The 24,219-nt window shown below is 37.4% G+C and overlaps 1 protein-coding gene across 2 annotated transcripts in view; it reads right to left on the bottom strand.

Annotated features, from left to right (window-relative positions):
* The window catches only part of LOC134651432 (max dimerization protein 1-like), a 436,769-nt gene that overhangs the window by 114,612 nt on the left and 297,938 nt on the right, over positions 1–24,219 (bottom strand). The window lies entirely within an intron of this gene.

The raw sequence follows: 24,219 nt of genomic DNA, 5'->3' as shown, positions 1-24,219 counted from the left end.
CCCTATGTATGCTTAGATCTTTAAAACTACGCATTTTGATGCGCTTTTTTTAATAGATAGAGAGATTCAAGAGGAAGGTTTATGTATGATTTATTAACCCGGGGCGGGTCGCTAGTGTAGAATATGTAGATATTAGAGATTATTGCATTTTGTAGGCATAATGTTTAAAGTTTACACATAACATAAGTATATGCTAGTGCGAATCAGTGGCTGAGTAGCAACGTACAGTCAGCTGCAGAGAGAAGTGACCCCCCTGCATAGAAATTTGTTTGCAGGGGGGTCACCTCTCTCTGCAGCCGTCTGTACTTAAGGCTGGATGGCAAGCCCGCGTCTAGTCCTATGATGGTAGAACGGAGATGGGGGATTAGCTCATGTCCAACAACCTATATACTCTGTCCGTTATCTTGTTGTATCTGTCTGTATATTACCTTTAGTCGGCTGAATAATTGTATCTTTTTTTGTGAATTTCGGCCCGAGACCGGACCGTTCTAGCGTGAGTCATTCTTTATGTTGCCAGTTTGACGCACTAATCATCGTATTCTTGACACGTGTTCAGTAAAATATCATGTTTTCATTTTCCCGAGCCCATAAACAACATATATACTAAAAGGCTGCAAACAAAAGGCTTACTTCCGCAGCACTCACAAATATGGCGTCTGTTTATTGATATAAATGGCTTCTCTCGTGTGTATATACGAGAGACATGTTAACAATGAAGACTGACAATCTCTACAAAACGCGTCCATCATTAAGGTGACAGTCCATTTCCAACCGCAGCTGCACTACTGTTCATTTTACTATGGAAATTGACAGTAACAGCGACGCGTTCAGTAGCAGTAGTGCAGCTGCGGTCAGAAATGGAATGTTACCCTTAAAATTTTCGCCGCCATTGTCCCACACGCCACGACTGGATATGTTAGGTATATGTACGAGTTGTTTACCTACGTGCAATTTTTGGCTTGGCGTTGATAATACTTTATTACTTCATCGACGTGGCGGGGAAAAGGTTAATAAAAACAAATGTATTAAGAGCCCATCAACGTGCACATTAGCGCCACTGCTAAATAATCGTGATAATTTCAATTTAACGAAATATATTCAAAAAAAGGGGGCCGCTACGTACTGTATCTTGTATTAAAGTACCTTTTGAATACATCAAACTAGTTTCTATGTTGCTGGATTCGTCAATCTATAAACTCAATACAAAAACGGCCATTTTAACTTTAGACGCATAGATGACGAATCCAGCAACATAGAAACTAGTTTGACGTATTCAAAAGGTACTTTAATACAAGATACCTTACGTAGCGGCCCCCTTTTTTAAATATATTTCGTTAAATTTAAATAATTACGATTATTTAGCAGTGGCACTAGTGTGCACGTTGATGGGCTCTTAAGTACTTTGGTAATTTGCGAAATAATCACGTGCTAGTCAATCACTGGTTACCCATTATACTCAGTTGCGTGTTTTTTTCATGCAATGTATATTTTTACGCTCCCACTGCTATAACCACTCACATGATTCCAGCAACTAGAGTTTCAAGATTGCGCACCTCTAAAATGATCGTCGCAACTCGAGTTGCAAAAGGAGTGTATGCGGTTTTTTATTTATTATCTGTGAAGGGCTGCACAGATACGGTATAAACAATTTTTAAAACACAGACTACCAACGTGACAATATTTAAAAAATGTTTCAACCATATAGATACAACCACAGTATTTCTTATCTATTTTACTTTGCAAGTTGTTCAGGAAGTGCAATGTGTAAAAAGTTGCTGCGTGTTTTAAAATGCCTCAAGTATTCAAATTTAGATATTTCTATTAGTAATGTATATTAAACTACTCCGCGTTTATTGGTCTATTAGTTTAAAACTATATTTTAGACCTACTTAATATTGATGACCAAATAATATCACTTCAAAACAATAGTTCTGTAGATTCTTGACGTGTTTCTTATTTGAATGCCCTACATTTCTAAGATTACTAAATATATCTTGAGCAACCAATAGACATTAAATAGTTCGATTATTAAGTTACATTAATAAACCATAGAATGTATTAAATCACTGTGTACTACACAGGATTAGCGATCAAAACATGTGACGGTAAATTGTAAGTACAAACCCGGCAACTGTGGTTGCTTAAAGCATTTCTGCATATCGTAAGGCATGTGGTGTACTAGACGCGTTGCATACGCGTTTTGGGATTTTTTTTACTACTTACTTATAATTTGTATTTACTAATATTTCTTTGCTATTTACATTGAATAAACTAAATAATTATACGATTAAATAAATAATTAATTAGGTATTACAATTTTAAAGTTCCTATTTCTGTTGAACATCTGCACCGCGCGCTGTTGTGTCTCCACCCTAAATGGGTAGCCATCTTTATTTTTGAGATGGAAGAAGTCAGTTTACCGGCTTATTTACGTTTGTAGTCAGTATAATTTTATGTGTTAATAGTTATTATTGGTTTATTGTGCTTAATATGTTGTGAAGTGTGTGTTATGGTGGATGTATTAAACGTGTTAGTGTAGTTATAAGTTAGTTCGGTTGTTGGTGATCGGCAATTATAAAAACACCAAAATTTAGTAGGTACGTAGATACTCTTTTGTTATTTTAAGTTATATAGCTACTATCATCGTTATAATTGCATAAGTTATGCATTTTATTTCAAGATTATTAGTGTCTTAAACTGTTTTTTACTATATTTTAGTACTTCAGTGTCTAAATTAGCCACAAAAAAATCATGAACATAATATATAGTTTCACAGCAGATTGAGCAATTCGAAAGTTTCTTATCGGAATTTGAATTAGTTTTACTCGGCAATTTCATAGGTGAGCTATCAAGATGTTTAGTACCAATTAAAAGCTTATTAAGTCTTCTTTAAATTGAATACAAAAAAAAGATACGTTATCGATTTAGATTTTTAATTAAAAATAGTTTTCTACTATAACGCGGACATTATTTCATTGGGTCAACTTTGTGAATTTTTAATAATTATTTTTATTATAACAGCACAATGCTATAGTAGTAAAATAAATTCTTTGTTTCTTTATCATTAAAAAACCAAAATAATCGTTGCAAATGCTTTAGCAGAAGTAAAGTTATCGATTTTTGAAAATATCATGACACTGTGCCGTCGTATCTGCGAAATGGCAGAGCAGTTCAGGGCACCTTTTGTTAAAATCGGAATCATGTGAGTGGATAATAAATACGCAAATAAATATAACAAATCACCACTAAAAGTACAAAAACTGGAAATGTGACGGCCTCGCGTCCGGCAACGAATCATTCATCATTGTTGTTGATATATCGATATTTCCGCTACAAATTTTAGCTTATTGGCGGTGGCGGTGGCGTTTTTTATTTCAAATTGAACTTTGTTCGGTTTCAGTTAGAACATCAAATGGGGCATTATCTATGAAAAGGGACCTTATTGTCGATGGCGCTTACGCCGCACAGCGTCGCGCGGCATTGTATTTATATCGGAGCATCGTTAATAATGACGTAAGCGCCATCAACATAAGGTCCCTTTTCATAGATAACGTCACAAATTACCATCACACTAGACATACAGCCATATTCGAACTTTAAAATACGTCAAATATTAGATATCTAGTTCAAAATCCGAATCGGGCCCTTAATTTATCAGAAATATATGTTAACATTCTCAGATAGGTCACTAAATGACAATGCCTCTGTTATTTATATACGAAACCATAGAGAAAGAAATACATAGAGTGCTCACTCCATACATTAGTTTTAGTAACAAAAAGACTACTAGCATCTAGCATCGAGTAGCGGAACTATCAGTACTGCTACTTGACAATAGATGGCGGCGGCGACCGGAAAGTCTTATGCTGTTGAGATAAGACTTTCCGGTCGGTGCTACATCTATTGTCAAGTAGCAGTACTGATAGTTCCGCTACTCGATGCTAGATGTAGACACTGAAATTAATAGTCTGAACTGATGTATGGAGTGAGCACTCTTGTCTTTATTTCTCTATGACGAAACCTGCCTCTTTATACGGCACCATTTACAACAATAATATGGTACAGGAATTTGTGCGAAACAGGAAGTCTGTATTATTAACCTGTCTTTAATATTTACGTATAAATGTGTATGTTACGTTGCTGTATGATTTGAATTGCTTATCTCAAGATGAAAACTGATTGCTGAAGGCAGCTGTGGCGGAAAGTTGGTATTTGTGTTTAGATGAAGTGCTTAAGGCGAAATAGGTTCCCATGGGTCTCGTAAAAAGGTAAAATGGGGTTTGAAAAACGTTTCTTCTTTTTGAAAGACTAAACTGGGCAATCCTCAATTTCTGGAAGACGAGACCGCTTAACCGGAAAGCGTATTTGCTTCTCAGAAGACTTAGTTTTTGTTGTCAGGTCAAGATGTAATGCTGGGAACTCGAAAAAATGTATAAGGTGCAGGGAAATTTAAACTAATCGAAATATCTTCCATGCTTTACATTATTAACTAGAGTGCCATATATATCCAGATAGCGAAAGAGATGTGTTGTGTGTGACTCTAGTTAGGTAAAACATGCAAGATATTTCGATTAGTATAAATTATCGCGCAGTCTAAATTGTCCCCCTGTGCCTTATGTATAATAATATAGTGATCTAGGTAGGTATGGTTTATTGTATTATTTTGATAATGGATAAACATTCGTCCGAAAGCTTTCTAAATTGTCATATATATTTACTATAAGTGTTGTTATATTTTAATTCTGTGACTTTAGCATATGGGCTAAAAAAACATAAGCTATGCTACTTTTCATACATAATAATTAAGGTTAACATCATACTATTGTACAAAAGCTTTTAATATTAACTCAATCCAATCGTTAACCAACTACGCATTATAAATAAAAGAAAGCACGTCAATTACTACAGCATTAGGAGAAAATCTCCCCGGTGCAAGAAGTATTTGCTAACAATTGAAACAAATAACGATTCTGTGGAGTGGATCCGCTAACGACTACGTCGACTACTCCGTTCAACAATAGCACGTGTTCTATTGTGCAGTCAGTAAGTAAATAGTGGCAGTAAAAGAAGCTAGGGGCGTCCGCTAGCTGGCGCGGGTGCACGGAGCGGGTGAGCGGGAACGAAAAATAGTATGAGCAACGCTAAGTGCTCATAGACGGGGCGAGAACTCGCATGCGAGTTTTATTACATTGCGTCGTTTGATAGGTCGGCTGAATTGATGTAACCTCAGTGGTCTGCAATGTAACTTAAATCGTATACGAGTTCGCGCGCCGTCTAACTTAGCCCTAACTGGCGCGGACGCGTGCGATGGATTTTACCTCCAATGGCACACGCGTGCGTGCGCCCGCTCCGCGCACCCGCCCACGTGACACGTATCGTATCGAACTATCGACACAAGAGAGGAACTTGTATATGTTTTGTTCGTCTTAAAGAGGTTGCGAGTTACAGAGTATAAAATTAGAGAGGTAACTACACAAACGCGTGAAATAGGTTTGTCGGTTAATCATTTGTAGATATAAAGGTGATAAAAATTACGACATTTTTTTTGAGTTATAAACACAAGCCATGTAAATTATTGTAAATGGACGCTTGTAAAATGTAAATTCATCGTGACATATTTTTTTCTTTAACGTAACATTTAAATGCGGCTAAATCTGCATGCCTTTCAAACACAAGTTCAACGAAATTGATTTCGCGGAGTAATAATAAAAAAAGTATTTATTAAACTTTACTTTATGTTTTCAGACTGCATACAACACATGCCATTAACTTTGTAACCAAACTGCACTTGCACATCAAACCGAACACGTCATGTTTAATTTCATATTTTATCGTCAACTTTACGTCCTCGCTTACCTCCGCCGGCAGTTAGACTCATAAAAGCTATACCAACTTACTTTTGCGGTCACCAGATCCACAAACGGTCATATAATTAAGCGTGTATTCACATTTTGGTGTGCGTTGTTACGTTGGTATTACAGTTACGATTCGGTTTCGCGTTGGGCGATAAATCGCAGAATTTCGGCACCGACGCCCGTTCGCAGTTAATGGCTTTTGCAGATAGAAAGTGGACGTTTTTTCAGGAGCGTTGTTCCGAACGGCGCGGGGTTGGATAAGCTAATGAACCAGTATATTCATCTAGAGTTTCATCCAAACTTATAGTTTTTATATTGCATTTTTACACGTTAAACATAGGCAAATGCAGTGAAAACAGAAACTAGACTATATTTGCAAGAGAAAACTCAAACTAATTCCTTAACCTTTTAACCGCCAGCAATTTTTGATCGAGCGTGCTCGTGTCGCCATCGACAGTAATTGTACCACGCAGAGTAAGGTTGGCATAGTTACCTACGGGAGTTATAAATGTGCTGTAAAAACCAAATCAGATCTTTGTCTTATTTATCAGACTGTTGCGAAATGAGCTGGATATGTAATGTCTTATATATCAGACTCTGGCGGTTAAAGGGTTAAAATGTTAAAGTTAGCTCGATAATAAAAGTCAAGAACACGTTTCGAGGACGGCGTTGTCCCCGTGGTCTTCTCCGAGACCAACGCCGTCCTCAAAACGTCGGAGGTAAATCTTAAAACTTAGATACGCGATTAAGTCCCGTTGTACAATTTAATAATGTGTAAAAATCGTGAAAGTTTAAATCAGTGTCACGAACACGTGTCTAATTTTCATCTGTTTATATATGAAGGGTACACGGAAAGAACATGTCTAGTCATTCTGACAACATTTTGAGTTATCGCGGTTTGAAAGGAACGATATAATATATATTTAATTAACCATACTAATATTTTCGTGTATAGGTGTTTTTAAAGAGAGAAAAAAGTAGTTTTATTTATAATTACAGAGGTAACAGAAGCTGTAACTAATAGTTCATTGACATCTCTTCATTTTGAGATTAAAATCTCATTTTCCAAAAAAAGTGACTAGACATGTTTTTTCCGTGTACCCTTCATAATATGGTAATCTTGCGTACCATAGCAGTATACTCGTAATTTGAGTATTAAATAGCTTGTAAATATAGCCGAGGGATCTGACAAGCAAAAATAAACAGGAGTATATTTTCTGATTAATTGAGATAAAAGATCAAAACCCGCGCGACGGCCAAATCTTTGGTCGCAAGTTTCACGCGGCAGGTTTCCTATTCCTTCTAATTTCGTAATAATACAATAATAAATTGTACCTATTGTACTTACTTACGGTCAATGTAGCTAATTCCGTCATTAGCGTTTTTCTCTAACAACGAACAAAATTGATAAATTCATCGACAAAGCAGCGATTGCTTTTAGTTTCAGCAATCAAAAGTTGAAGTTGTTTTTTCCTACGATTGGAAACCAAAGAAATATACGCTCGTGAATTAGCCACATTTACCTTATGTTATATGTTATATTGGCGCCCTAGACCCGCCGCGCAGCAATGACAACATTCCGGGAACGATACATGGGCGCCGAAAATGCCTATTTACCCGCGTCCGTTTCGGTGCAGCTGGTAGTTTTTGTTAATGGCCGCCGAGGCGATATTTCAGGAGGATTATGGCTGCGTTTTTAATATTGCGTATCGGAATAACGAAGACTTTGCTGACGTTACTGTTGTTTCTAAATCAATACTTGGTCAGATCTTAGAATTGATCTTTTCATTATATGACAATCATTATAATTCTAAAAATTAAATTAATATAAACAAAAAAAGAATTAGAGAGGTCATGACCCTTATTCCGGGTCATTCCTGATGCAGAGGCTGTTTATCGCAATTCAGCGTGGCATCACGGCGAGCGTGATGGGCACATATTAAGCATCTGAAAGGGTTCGGGACGGGTTATTTGACTAGGTTTAAGTATAGTTTATAATGTACTAGCTGTATAATATACTTCGTTCGCGTGGATTTGTTAAATAGCATTTTGAAATTATATAGCTAACATACAGATTACAAACGGATACACTTTTAGCAGCACTATATTTAAAAATAGTAAATTGTCTCTGCTGTGACCCATAAATGCCTGAGTCGATCGATGGCCGATAGCAGCTAATGAGTCTAATGCCATTTGCTTAGGGAAATCGCTATAACGCATGTTTGTTCACATGCCATGTTGGTTATTTGTATAATAATTATGCTGAAGTCGAGTGCTTGCGTACCTAGTTATTTTGCATGTTATGTAACTCTAATTTTTTATAATTTTATTGACTTTCCTCTAGTCTATTGTACTCAGTGCTATATTTGTCTACCGTTCTTCATCAATTCTCATCTACTCAAAGGTTAACGGGAAGAAATCCCTTAAAGGGATAAGTTCGCCTTTGTACTGCCTATCCTGTGCCATAAATTTGTGTTTTGTACAATAAAGAGTTTATACATTCATACATACAACTTTTTATTAAATTAAATGTAACCCTATTAATTTTTAAATTAAAGGGAAAATGTACACCTCCGGCAGGACTCGAACCTGCGACCATGGGAATACCGGTCCAATCGCTTCTGCCAACTGAGTGCGAATCTTTCCATTCCTTCCCTTAAAATAGTTTATAACACTATTTTCTTTGTTATTAATGAAATTTACGGAATCAAAAGCACATTTTTATTTATACAACGAAATAAATATGACCATTTGTTTTATTGCTATTTTCTCCCGTTGTCCAAAGGACAATAGTGGTTGCTAAAGTTACTTAGTACAAGCTTAGTAGATGTCCCATTATGGAAATGGCTTATAACTACTACATAATTGCATGTTTAGTAATTGAAATATGTACCATAAAATTAGGGGATTATGAGTTGTCCAGGGGAACGTAACGATGGCAACGAGTAACAACTATAAAATATACAGCCATAACATACGATCACAATAACGGTAGAATTTATTGTCATTTTTACTTTCAGAAAAATCTTATTCAAAATGTAAATTTATGTTTCACTTGAAACAAAAACTAGTACGGCCAAAAACGCCATATTGTGTCAAGCGAGCAATCTTGAAATGGTCGCAAATGCATTTGAGCATAAAAAGCGCATTAAAGTGCGCTAGTGGTCGAGATACTGGGTTATCGCTATGCTTACCAAGCTTTTGCCTTTTAAACCAGTAAGTATACAAGTTTTTTTGACGTGATAACGTCTTATAAATCGATGAACACCGGTAGCATACACGAAAAAGTGTACAGAGTGACAGATCTCCATGGTAACGTTGGGGACAGATCTCCGTGGTAACATATAAAAGTATGCAATTTTTCATCAATGTTTTCTTATGACGTTATCACGTCAAATTATCGTCCGTAAACCGACTGTACAACCAGTGTTGGCCGAAAGTTAATGCGAATTGAAAATGTTGGCCATTAACCATTATAAATTGAACCTTAAACCGTATCGGACGATTATAGTTTACGATTCAATTTATAATGGTTAATGGCCAGCATTTTCAATTTGCATTAACTTTCGGCCAACACTGTGTACAACCATATTTTTTTATTAAAACAAATCACGGAATACGTTTTAGGTTTAGCCCGCGGCGCTTCAAGTACTGTTCTGAAATATACGTATGCTATTATTAATTATTATAGGTGAAAATAAACAAACGTAAGAGTGTTTAATGACCTAATTATAAATAAATAAATAATTATTGTATTTATTATAAGACATTCTTACACAGATTGACTGAGTCCCACAGTAAGCTCAAGAATGCTTGTGTTGTAAGTATTCAGACAACGATATATATAATATACAAATACACAAATAAATACATAGACAACACCCAAGACTCAGGAACAAATATCTGTGATCATCACACAAATACCCTTACCGGGATTCGAACCCAGGACTGCGGCTTCACAGGCAGTAGACCAGACCAGTCGGCAAAATTATAATAATTATAATATTAATTATTTTCCACAAATAGTAAACTAAAGTGCTCAATAGAAACACAAGCGCTCATAATGGACGTACAGCGCTCAGAAAGGACATACAAAAGAGCTTAGAGCGGCAGCTCGCGACGAAATCTCGGTTAAATGAACCGAGTTCTCATTACATTATTATCAGTCCACCTGCAGGGTTGCCGTTCATGTAGCTTGCCGATTACTTGCCTCGAACTACCAAAACAACATTCGTAAAAATAAAATCTTAATGCCAATTGAAGCTTAAACTTAAGATAAATGTGGCTACGGTAGGGCTGTTTACAAATTGATTACCTACCTACTGTTTATTTGAGTTCTAAATGCAAGTGGCGAGTAATACTCGTATATCAATGAGTAAACAGGCCTAATGCCAAAGCCAGCGATACCACGCAGCCTCACTAACCCGTATAACCTAGCCGTTTTTAAATTGACAACAAATTATTTTCCCATTAACACAAACGTAAGGGTTACCAAAGGAGAGAAAGAAGACAAGAGGGGCTATTAAAACCCAATATCTATCTCAGCGTTCTACCACGTTAAGTTCAGGGTTCTGGAACTAAATGAATTAGGTACCCAGGATGTAAAAACATACATGTATTCCCAATTGCGACAAAAATATGGCAAATATTTAACTGAGAAATACGTACGGCCGGTTTTTGTTCTAACGTTACGTACGTTGCAATTATTTATTTATTTAGTCTACAATGTGATTCATCCTTCCTTCTTTGAAGTTACACAAATCCATATAGGCTACCCGGCCACACAACAGGCGGGCCCTTTACATTTTTGCCACTGACTGACGTAGTATCAACAACAGAAACCTCGCACCCTAGGTCCAAAACAAACATATTCACCATGTGAACCTCCCTGTCTCATGATTAAACCATGTATGTCTGCACAATACGGCTTCAATGCTTCATACAAAATGCACGCTGCACTCTACACTTTACCTGACAACCAAAAAGACATAACACACTTAAAACGTAGATACCTACTTATGACCTTTTAAAAAGGCGGCCGAAGCTATCCCCGCACCGAAAGGACGCAACTATAGTTTATGATGTTAGTTCTCAGGACGTTTAGGAATGGAGAGAGGCGTGAATAGATTTAAAAACGGCGAAACAGGAGTGACGTTTTGACTGGGATGTTTGACATGTGTTCCTCTTTATAAGAAGTGGATCACATGCATCTATTATATAGTTATAGGGAACAAAGTATATGTAAATAAATAAATATTAAATAAATATTATAGGACATTCTTACACAGATTGACTATAAGTCCCACAGTAAGCTCAAGAAGGCTTATGAAGGGTTATGAAATAACATATCTTACACAGACCTCCCTAATTTTATTTTATTAATTTCAATACCAATAAAATTACACCGCTAAAATATACGTAATGGAAGCAAGCGTTAGCGACTCAGTAAGGGCCTATTTAGACGGAGCGAGAACTGGCATGCGAGTTTGATTACATTGCGTAGTTTGATCCGTCGGCTGAATTGATATAAACTCATCCGCAATGTAGCTAAAATCGTATACGAGTTCGCGCGCCGTCTAAATAAGCCCTAAAGAATCAAATTCACATCAAATACTCTAACGCAAAATCCGCCCCAGACGTATCCGTTATCCATCTCGAAAGTTCGCTATCCCTAATGTAAATATTCATAAATCATTTTAACCATCAGCAGTAATCCTGTAGGTAATCCAGCGGCAGTAGTTAAAACAAGTCCTCTATATCTCTTTAATAAATTGCCGGTCGCTCCATAACGACCGAGCGACGAATGTTCCTCCGGAGAGCGATCTGCACTCGCGAAAACATTGCCACGTATACCTACCTCCACGCTTACTATACACAACATTCAATTTCCAACTCTAAACTTGCGAAATAGAGTTGAAAACGCAACGACATACTCTGCTTCAGTCGTTGTTAAAGCTACAAATAAGTAAGGCGCGCAATTTAGAACCTTAAAAGGAAGATACAGAGTTGAAACCGGCTTGTAAGTGAAGCTTCGATAATTGGAAGTGTTCGTTGAAGGAACGAAGGAAAACATTTCGCTGTATTTCAGCCAAGAAGTCTCTTGAAATAAGTAAAAAGTAAAGCGAAGCAATGTTTGATTAAGTGTGTTACATTGTTTGATCAATTTTTCATACGCTGGTTTAAAGTTTACGAGAATACAAGAGATGCTATATAATCGTTGAAGATTGAATAGGTATCGATAAAAATATGGATTTCACACCTCCTATTCAGAAAATAGCTTTTTCTTCCCTGCTAGCAGGGATCAAAGTGGCACTTTTCCTTCCTGCTAGGAGGGATCAAAGTAACACTTTTCTGTTCTAGCACACTATTTTTACATTTGTTTGCACATTCTTTTCACTGCCGCTCATACCCATATTGAAAATGTTTCGTAGTACTTTGTCGCTATAATGTATAAAACTCCGAATGGTTTCAGCTTGTGTTATCGCTGGCTACGACAAGGTTCTAGTGGAAGGTAAAGTCTGGCTCGCGGTGGATTACGGAGCAATTAATCAACACTGCCTTAGCGACACGCAGGGTTGGCAACCTTAAACAATTTCAGTTGGATAAAGTAAGATTCTTTGTCTCATTGCTGGACAAAGGGAAAGGAGGACGTTTTCCCCGTCTGAGCCTATTGGTCGAAATATAAGACGGTCTTTTGTGCTCAAGTAGAAATATTATAACAGCATTATGCAGAAGATATATACACTCTACTCTCCACTGTGATACACCGATAACAGACGCTTAAAGCTTATTTATATTTAGACAACCTTTGTTGTTGCGCAATCTCTTAAGACGAAACAGGAGCTGAGATTTAATTATTTTAGGTAAATATACCCGTCTCGCTAACGGAAGCGGCTCCTAAAACTAGTGTGATAAGGACAAGGCGAAAAATTCTGCGTAAAAATCTCAAAACTCGAGGTTTCGTACTCGACTGTTTCCTCCTCCAAAACTTAACCAATCGTAACCAAATTTGGAAATATAAATGATTATGAAATTATCTGTGTCGGACCGTTTTGCTTTTTTGGCTAATTGATATCAGTTTTGAATACCACGCCTCTCATTGCGGCATAGTCAATTAGGCCATTTTGGCCATTTTAGAAGGGCTCTAGCGCCTTAAAAAACAAAAATATCAAAAAAAGCAAAACGGTCCGACACAGACATTGACAATATTAATTTGTGTTGAAAAAATCATTGCTCTAGCTTCAAAACCCACGGAGGAAACAGTCGAGTACTTACGTTTGTATGGAGAAATGACCACTCCTGTTGCCTCTTAATATTCGATCAAATATTCGATCGAGGTATGCTACAAATAATGTTTCCACATGTGATTACACCTAGTTAGCTGAGCTTAATTAAGTTAACTAACAGTAAGTTTAATTATGACGAACGCGCTAATGATATCACAAATATCACAGATATATTTAGACAACGCAATCAAGCATTTGTGCATAGATCCGTGAGCAGAAACAGCGGAATAATTATTTAGTACGCTTGAATGCTTGATGTAATGAATACTGTCTATATACCTACTGGTATATCAATATAATTTGAGTGAGAGGGAAAATGAGACAGACACAATTCTGATGGTGGTTGTTGGTTCAACCGTTGATCGCTCGTCAACGAACGAAACGTTTCGTGCAACTGCTTTTAACTCATTTTATAATTTTTACAAAATAAAACTAACGCAAAGCAGTAAAGTCGATAAGTGAAAATGAGGAGAGTACTTTCAAAAGGGCTTATTTTTCTATGAACAACATACAAAAATAAGCCCTTTTGAAAAGACACTCCTCAAATAGAGTCCATCTAAACTAACTGTACATAAATGCTAAACTTCATATTTTCTAGGGAGTTTGATGTGTATGCCAACGATTTTCACGTGTATGACCTTGATTCCACACTCTGTCGTTGCCATGTCCGACGTCCTTGCAGACAAGTAGAAATAGTCTACCTATTTTAGAAACAAAACACAACCAGGCGTGGCTCACTCCGCAATTTCGTCGCTTTGTTACAGGTAGCTAAAAGTACATCCGTTCCGGCCCCAATTTTGGGGAAAGCCATAAGCCGCGCGTGGCGCTGTCGCCACCCAGCGGCCATATCTGTGCTGATCGTAACAGACGCGTTTTGTTAGAGAGTGAGTCTTCTGTACTTAGTACTATTACTTATTCTGTGACACAACATAATAATATAGACTAGAGAACTGGCACCTAACTACTTCGGCCAAATAATAAGTCTGGCTAATCTGGCTACCCAAAGTGGTAAGGTTCCTGGGCACCATAAGTCACGAAGGCGACCTGGGGACTGCGGAGCATCTTTTATTTGTAAGTCTTATATGGTTTAGTTTTAATATTAGTTAGGTATACTGTACACTCCGGATGGGATATCTCTCCGGAATGATTCCATAAGTCGTCTGCAATAGACGCTAAGGCCAATGATACTGTACACTAATTTTTAAAAGCAAACTTTATCGTAGATGGTTCTTTTTGCACCTTAATGCTTAAAACGAGAAAATCTCAGTTTTCTCCGCGCTGGCAATAAAATAAGATTTTAATTCCGATGTAGCAGCCCTGGCGCGCTCCATTTCATTAGTCTACAAAGAGTTTAGTGGGGAGGAACGCGAATCTACTTACACGAAATGTTTAATGGACGCTTATAAAAACGGTATAAAAACGCTTTAGCGTTTTAACGCTCCGTTGATAACGAGTTTATGGCGGAAATTAAGAGAATTCTTCAGTAATATGCATTTTCTCTTTTATTATAAGTGTTCTTGTGGAGCTTGAAATAAGTTTTTTCATTTGCATGGCCTGATTCGAATTTTAAAAAATGTTATAAATTAGATCTCGATACGATACGATTTTGTTTGAAGAAATGTCACCTTTGACACTGACAGATCCGATCGACATCGTACAGAGGTCTAATTTTTGAAATTTATGAAAATTAGAATCAGCAATAAAAATAACAACAACAATAACTGGTCAATTTATATGAGGTGAACCATTTTGTATCGTACGACAATAAACGAAAACACTTTTTTTCAAAATTGGGATTTTTTATGTTAAGCCCTTGCTACACGGTCGCCGACAAGCCTTCAGACCGCGTGGCCTTGGTCCGTCCCGGACCGTGTAGACAGTTGTTTCCAACAAAATTTGACTAAAACTGACCAAGGTCAGACGGTTAGAAGGCGTAGCTCTTTTGATCCTAATAGGAGAAAAAAAGTGTCCCAAGATTTCCATACATTTTTCGATCTTTCCATTCCTAAACCGCCATACAAAGTCTATGAAAAATGGTAACGGAATGGGAAAAAACCTTGGGACACTTTTTTTCTCCTATTAGGATAGAAAGAGCTCGTGATTCTGAGTAGAAATAACATAGAAATTCACAAATTAAAAATAAAAAGTGTAGGGGACAACTTTAAATAATATGGCCCCAATACACTTTGTATCTAAGTAGGTAACCGGTTTGAGTTCTTATGTAATATGTTAACCGTCTCATTACTCTAAAATCAAGCTATATGACTGAACGGGTATTGTACAGAATTTTCATGCAAGACAGCCCGCTTCCATTTGCTCTGAAGTGTACAAAGAATCCATTGATCGTTCAAACAAATAATGTTTGTCAATCGTTCGGACAAAGGTCCAGACCCAACTCCCACTTTAGGATCCTTGTCACATTCGAGTTGTTTACGCTAAAAAGGTTTTAAAGACCTTGTTACAAGGTATTAAGGTTTATAATGCAACGTATGAGTCCGCTTTGATCGTGTACCCGATTTAGATGACCTTTCTCCCCTTGTTTAATTTTATTATATCGTGCTCATCAATGTATTAGGTAAGAAAAATTTATATTTTGGGAATGTCATGATGATATAGTCGCCATCAGATATATCGGATCGGCCAAGGTGTTCACAATATCTGAACACGAACTCTAACGCCCTGACAATAGAGGCGTGTTCAAATATTTGTGAGCGCCTTAGCCGCTCCGATCACAGAACATATTAAAGAGGTTAGAATGGCTATCGCGCGCAGTTAGTATCGGAACCGGTGTCGCCGCTCGTTCCTCTCCACATTTACTAACACTCGCGCAACGGTAGTAAAAACTTGTGTGCCTGGTGAATGGATACGCCTCCTTTAGACAAATTTGATGTCTGGCTTCTTAATCTGAAGGTTATTGTGGCGCAAAAGGCATGTTTACTTCGTTTTTCGGCCAGCGCGGGCGAGTAGCATGCGAGCGTTTGCTCAAAACGCGCGGCGACACGTACCCTGCTCGCATCGCCATTCTAACTTGTTCTGTGGCTCCGATATATCTGATGGCAACGTACATCACCATAAACGCATACACTGTCAGCGCCAGCTACGCGCAGCGTGCTACTAGCGTACCCGATAACTGTTTGTAGCGAAAAGCGGCTACGAACTAAGAACCCGCCTAGCGGGTCGCGGTTTAAAAAATAATAATTTGTGTGATATTTGTACATTGAGCTTTACGAGTGCAACTTACAGGCAGTAGGGTAATTCGCCAGTACCTGGCCACCTGTTAGTAACTGGCCACCCTAAACTAAATATGAATTCTATTTACCAATAAACAGAATTCATTTTAGTTATTGAAACCTTATACTAAAATGAATTCTGTTTATAGGTGAATAGAATTCATTTTTAGTTTAGGGTGGCCAGTTATTGGCCGGTGGCCAGTTACTGGTGAATTACCCTAAGTACCGAGGGCTTCGGTGGGATAAGAACGTGTCATATATTGTTGAGTATTTGCAGGCGACTGTACATAATTATCATTAAGCATTTTCATTTCTCGCTGCGCGTCATTTATTACTCACATTTCCCGCCCCTCATTATTTCCAGGGATGTTGCGAATATCCGCATCCGCATCCGCAACCGCAGAACTTCCGCATTATTTTCAACATCCGCATCTGCATCCTCATCCGCATAAAATTGATGCGGATTTAATGCGGATGCGGATGTGGAACAGGTCGGTACAGGAACGTCTTAGCATCGGCGTAAGTGCTAGGTCATTTAGTCATTAGCCAAAAAAACCTATTAGAAATTAGCAGTCAAGCGTGAGTGGGACTTAATGTACGGAACCCTTGGAACGCGTGTCCGACTCGCACTTGGCCGGCACATGTAATATTTGATGTTTTTTATGTGCCTATCTTGACATCCGCATCCGCATCCGCATCCGCGGATGTGAGCCTTTAAAAATCCGCATCCGCATCCGCGTCCGCGGATGTCAAAAAATCGGTATCCGCAACATCCCTGATTATTTCCACTGCACCAGCATTGTTAAATCGTGTGATTTATTACAATTTCCTTTCGCTGCATGTCGCGGCCGATAAGCGGGCATTTCCCGATCATTAGGCCGGAAAATTCGTGCTTCCCGGCCTGCCTGGAAAAATTAAAGGCCCGACGCTGTCCACTATCGTTTAATCATGTTGGCCACGCCCTGCAGCGCTTTTGCAGCTATGAATGTTAATATTAAAGATAAAGTACGGAAAAGCAACCATTTTTTGTATAAGAGAGAGGTAGCTAAAGCGAGCGATGTGCGAGCGAGGCGAGGTGTTCAATATATGTTCAATTCTTCTTCTTTTCCTTGTCCTTTTTCCATTTTTTGGGGTCGGCTCTCCTAGTTATGTTTCGCCAGGCTTCACGGTCCTGTGGGTCGTATCAGGTGTGATGTGGGCTTCTTCCATAACCCTCTTCACTGTTGCTAGCCATGTCAGTCAGCGTCTTTCTCGTCGTGATTGTGAAATATTGTTGTAAAAAAAATTTGGAACACTTCTTATGCTTGCTACATCGACAGCTCTGAGGATACTTTCTGCCGTATTCGAACTCCAAGATATTCACAAGAGACGACACGTACTAGATCCATTCTAGATACGTTACAGTTTAGATTTCAACTAGTTCTCTGCAAACAGCGCAATTCGGTCAACCAATGTCACTTTTACGATAGATCATGTTAGATATCTATTAGATGTGAATTAGATCTCTAAGTAATATCTTGTGGAATCGGGCCCTTTATTCAGAAATCCGACAACTTTTACGATGATATCGTACCTGTAAGAAAAGAAAATTCAGTTAGTTATTTTGCAATAAAATGCTGTTTTATTTTCTATGTAAGCTCTAAGATGAGCTTGTCTTTCAGTGTAGGGGTTATAGAGTCAGTAACAAAGAAACGCCATTTTTAAAGATTCGTCGTTACTATGTCGGTATGTCCATCAAACGTACAAATGAATAGCAACACCACAGGGCGGACACGCCATACATCAAAACTAATCATAACGTTTTGACTCTTGAAACCTACATTTTTTTTTTATTTATTTACTCAATAAAAAAATACACAGCAATACATTACACATCTTCTTTCGCCAAACTGCATGACAGTTTGTTGGCGAACGGTAGCACTCAACAATCTTCCTTAATCTACTGTGTAAGGTATTAAGTAGGTACTATCGGCAATACACTTACCTGACCAGTCGTTTGGTGCTCTTATTATTTTATTTTAAAAAATAATACAAGTATTGATTCATTGGATTCGTATGCTACGTATAAGTAGTAAAGTGCAATGGGATAAGTACAAAATGTACACGCGTTTTTATTTCAAGTAAGTCACACCCCTCTATTTCCGTTGGTGTTTAAAAACAACCATTTTCTAAAACTCAAGTTATTACTGTTTTCCGACCATTCCATTAGTTTCGTACAATACAATTAGGGTAAAATCCTTTTTCATTATCGTTATGAACCTAAACCTATGCGTGACTGTCAATCCTAGGCCGCACGGTAACCTGACTCAACTCAACTAACCAGGGAAATTAGACCTTATGACCACGTCATAAAGACTGACACGTGAAAGCTTTAAACTTTATCATTTTAACTTGTTTTCAGCCTAACAACGCACCTGTCCGTTCCCATGCACCGTGCAATCTTCGCCACGGAAATTAGTGCCACGGGAATTAGAATTAGTATTCCATTGCTAATAGATTTTAATCGCCGTGCAACACGGGACATTTCAGCTGCAATTTTATCATTATTTTGTGAATTTTAGTTGATACTGAAATGTTTTAAGTGCAGTGTAGTTTTAAAATGAAGGAATCTAAATAATAGCTTGCATGAAACACATTGGCGTTTTCGGTTTTTTTTTTTTTTGATATGGATAGCAAAAATCATATTCTACATGATAATTATTGTAAAAAACTTTGTGTACCTCATATCTGCACACAAATAGGTATTTGTGTGCAGAGGTGCTACACAAGCATGATTTAGTTGTAATAGATTGTGAAATCAACGTGAGAGCGTTTATTATTCTAAAATATATATGTAAAAATGTTCATGTTTTATACGAATCAGACCAGTTTCCAGCATTTGATTCATACTCGTGGACTTTCGTATTTAAAAGTTCACATAAACAATATATATACCTAAGCGTAATTCCGTTGAGATATCTCTGCTAGTACTAATGGTCTCTAAAGATTTTCTTCGCAACGAAAGATCTCTTCTATAGAAGTAATGAAAAGTACTGTCTTTTTCCTCTCAACAACTGGTTTTGAACTAACAACGATATCAAAACAGATCTCGGCCGCTAGCTTTAAATACTTTTAATTGGGTTTTTACTTTTTAACAATATCTCTCATCGTTATGGTAATCGTCTAACGCAGGTTTCGTGAATAAGTTTTCCACGATAATCTAACGAAAGTGAAGAATAAATGAGAGTAATTAGTAATATTTTGTAGAAATTTGCGAACGGCCACTGAAGTCAAAAGATTTTTTTTTACTTATCTCATAATCGTACCATTTTAACAAAACGTGTGTCAAAATATTGTATTTGGTCCACTTCTGTAATCCGTATTAAATGTTATAAACGTTAAAGTTTGGTGTTATGAATTGATTTCGAAATCGATTCTTTTTAATTAAGATTTAACGAGCTGTTCCGGTTTTGTTCTTGTTTTGATAAGACTCTGATGATCGCTCACGCTGATTAGTGCATGAAGTGAAAGACAAAGACGTGTGCGAGATGCGCGTTAATTACCAAGACTATGCAGGTCATTTCGAAACCATAATACATTTTTAAGTTAGAAACGACCTTTTACCTACACTACAACAAAACGTTAAAGAAAATGTCAATCGAATTAAGTAAATGCGACTTTTTCACCTCAACTCGCGAACGACCTACGATAAAATCACATAAAAGATTGTACAGAAACAACACCAACACAACAACATAAGTCAAAGCCATCAGATTAACCTTACACGAAGAAATTATAATGAAACAGTCGCGTGACCTGCCCTAATAAATACATTAATGTGAATAATGCTACGTGCATTTTCCGTTTTCGGCTGTTTTTAATCAAAGAGTTGCATGCATGCATTATGTAATGGGGACGGGGGCGCTGAGAGGCGGGTTGCTAGGCGTTGGGAATTTTCCGGACTTTGCTTGTAATTTTTTTGACGTGATCACGTCTTATAAATCGATGAACACCGGTAGTATGCACGAAAAAGTGTCACGTTGTGGACAGATCTAAATGGTAACGTTGTGGACAGATCTCCATGGTAACGGGTAAAAGTATGCAATTTTTCATCAATGTTTTCTTATGACGTTATCACGCAAAATTATCGTTCGTAAACCGACTTTACAGACAACCATTTTTTTTACATAATTGCGTGCGCTGACTTATGGGCGAAAGATGCAGGTATGTCAGCGTTTAAAGTGTATTTATGTAACGCTCGTAGGCTCGTGCAGCCAGCTTTAAGAGTAACAGATCAAACTATTCGACAAAATTATCTTTTAAGTTATGTATGTAGAACTGTGATAGAAAGCTGTCATAGTGATTTATTTTATAATACCGGTGTACATGTCAAAAATGCTATTAATAATGATTGGCAACAGATTACAATAGAGGTATATCTCTATTTTAAAAATAATTCCAGGATGGTAGATACTTTTGAACTGTTTCATCTACTTCTAATGATGCTGACTGTACCTAACGCTTGATGTCAGAAAAAGATACGTGTTCCATCAATAAATAAATATTAAATGTGATTTAATACTCGCAGCAAAATGCCACGTAATTCACAAGACCCTGAATTGCACCAAGAATTTTATTCAATAATCAGGAATTAGTCAGGATTTTTAAAAATGGCTGGCAACCCCATCTCCCCACTTAAAAGGGGGGTCGACCCCCTTGTCAATTTGTGCTGCGAGCTGTCAACAAACACTGCGTGGATCTTTAGTCTCGTTCGCTAACACTGTCGAGTTCACTTAAGTCACTGGGGGATATACCTCTACGTAGTAATCATACTAATGATATACGAGGGTTTGAAAAAGGATTGTCGCGTGTTAATGAGAAGTTGGCATTCTTTTGGATCAAGTAAATTCTGTCGCAAAGTTGTTCATTAATTCATTATACCTACCTATAGGTATCGTGCTAAACAAAGACTAGGGGCCCGATTCCGATTTTAAAATAGACATCTATTAGGTATCTTTTAGACATCACCAAGATACGATAACGATATGTTTAAGATCTAACCTGTCAAATTTGACATTTGCGCGATTCTGGAGATACTCTTGAACGATTTCCACAAGATATGACTTAGAGATCCAATTCACATCTAATAGATATCTAACTCTATCTAACGTAAAAGTGACATTGGTTGCCCGAATTGCGCTGCAAAAGAGGAATGGATCTAGTACGTGTCGTCTCTTGTGAATATCTTGAAGTTCGAATACGGCAGTATGTTAGAGATTATCTAACAGACATCTGTCTAATACCTACTAAATAAGTTATTTCTGTCACTTCTTCGCGCTAAATTTTGGTAAAGAGTTAAATTAGTCTTGGTAGGGTCTTTTGAACTCGACTCGTTTTTACGAAACTCAGTACTTAAACAACTTGAAAACTTGCAAGTATATTAAGCCCAGACTAGAGTCAGATTAAGGTATTTTTTAAGCGCAACTCAAAAGGACTCGACTCGAGCCTCCGAATAAAGACTACAACAAGAAATTTTTGGTTTTATCTAAAATACCGGCAAATAATATAGACGTTAATGTATGATTTGTGCCATTTAAAAATTTTGTAAATGAGTTCTCTAAAGAGGACTAGGGATATTTATTGGCCACTCCATAGTAAAGCAGAAAGAAACAAGACAAGGCAATATTTAACAGTCTTATTGTAAAGCGTGGTCAATTACTATGGACGGGCCAATAACTGTTGCAATCACCCTATGTCTTCATACAAAATAAACCAAGAGTAAAATGTATCAAGCGTAGACGGCAACTAAATAAAATAAAACAGACATACCTCAAGAAATAAAACAGAAATGCGAAGGAAACTGCAATAAATTGCAATTCATTAGCCTTCCAGCACTACCTGTTTGCAATCATATATATCTGTACAACTTTTAACCTCACCACATTGCAATAAAGTTGCAAATCGTATATTTTATTACCTCTACAAGTATTTAGAGGTACATATATTGCATTTGAAGTACTTACACCAACCTACGTTAATTGTTACAGCATGGAGGTAAATTGAAAATGGTGTATAGTAGGAAGAAAGAATTTATCTTAGATTTAACATTTTCTAGAAAATCTAAAGGCAGTCAAGGATCAGGGTGGAATAAGATAAAGGATATAGATATATTGAATTCAGAAAAATCTTCAGGGACGCTCTTATCTATATCTTGTATCTTGGTAAGGCAGAATGGCCATAAATCTGTACTTTATACATAAGTTTATTTTATATAGTTTCTTGATATTGTATTTATTTCTATCGTATTATTAAAATAGTTTGAACTAAAAATGCCGATTAAAACTAGTTTTCACCGAAATCAAAAGTGTTACGGAAAACTAGTATAAACTAGTGAAAATGCGTTTTCACCGAGGCGTTTCTGAAAACTAGTTTAAAGATCAAACTACACTTAAGGAGCAACTAAAACGGATACTCTGTACCATATAGAAATAAGTAGGAGCCTAAAGTGCTCACTAAAAACCCGTTTAAAATATCTTATTTATTTGTAAAAAGATTTAAATATACATTTTAATAAGCATTAAGTTTTAAGCAAGTTTTGAACTTATTAATAGCATGTTTTACCTCCTATACAACTTATTATTATCAAGTAAGGAAACTGATGTATACAGTGAGGACTAACGTAGTTTTGTATTATGCTCTTTAAAAATCTGGATCTATAAAAAGTGACCCATTTTCATTGTGTTCGAGTGTAGATGGTAGATCGAAACCGGAGGCCGCGTTAAAGTCACCCAAGTGGACAAATCGCGTCATAAACTTTACGCAAGCAGTAAAAACGCGGCCTTTTCATTAAGTAGGTACACCCACGGCCACTGAATTGTATAACGAAAATGCTTATTATACATAATTTCACCATAAGGGCGTCCGCTAGCTGGCGCGGTTGCACGGAGCGGGTGAGCGGGTTAACGGAATTATGAGCAACGCTAATTGGCGCGGACGCGTGCGTCGGATTTTACCTACAGTGCATACCAGGGATGTTGCGGATGCCGATTTTTTGACATCCGCGTATGCGGATGCAGATTTTTAAAGGCTCACATCCGCGGATGCGGATGTCAAGGTAGGTACGTTCCTGTACCGACCTGTTCCACATCCGCATCCGCATTAAACTCCGCATCGATTTTATGCGGATGCGGATGTTGAAAATAATGCGGAAGTTCCGCGGTTGCGGATGCGGATGCGGATATTCGCAACATCCCTGGACTGCATACAATGGCACCTGCGTGCGTGCCATTGTATGCAGTCATAGGCGTCCGCTAGCGTCGAGCGGGCGACGCTCCGTGCACCCGCTAGCGGACGCCTTAAATATCATTCTACGCATAGAATCTACGCATAAGTCCTGGGCACGAGTTTTAAATATAGTAAATTGACATGTAATATTAAAAATATTATAAATAAATGACTATGTTTGTAAATGTTTCACTCCGTACCGAGGGGTTTTCGACTTAAAATACGTGTGTGAGCCGTTCTTAATATATTTTTTCTACTCCCGTACTTTTATTTGTCATTTAAAGGGTCGTGCACACACCTTTAAATCCCTATCTTAAAGTTGTCAAGACAAGTCTTTAGTCTATTCCCCAAAAAAGTATTTGTGCATACACGCAGTATCTTATTGGCACTTTTACGATACTTCGTGTAATCACCACTTAAAAAATATTGTATGAAATACATTGTTGCCAACCTAATTTTAACTGTCATCTCTGACAGATGAGTGAACCATAGACATGTTTTTTTTTATTTCATTCATTCTTTTCCCGCCCGTACCCTCCATTCTTTGCTACTTCTTGAATGAAAAATATTTGTTAAATTTACAAT

The sequence above is a fragment of the Cydia amplana genome, chromosome 10 (assembly GCF_948474715.1).
Source record: "Cydia amplana chromosome 10, ilCydAmpl1.1, whole genome shotgun sequence".
NCBI lineage: Eukaryota > Metazoa > Arthropoda > Insecta > Lepidoptera > Tortricidae > Cydia > Cydia amplana.
The sequence above is the reverse complement of the archived record's forward strand: the minus strand, read 5'-3'. Positions and strand labels throughout refer to the sequence as shown.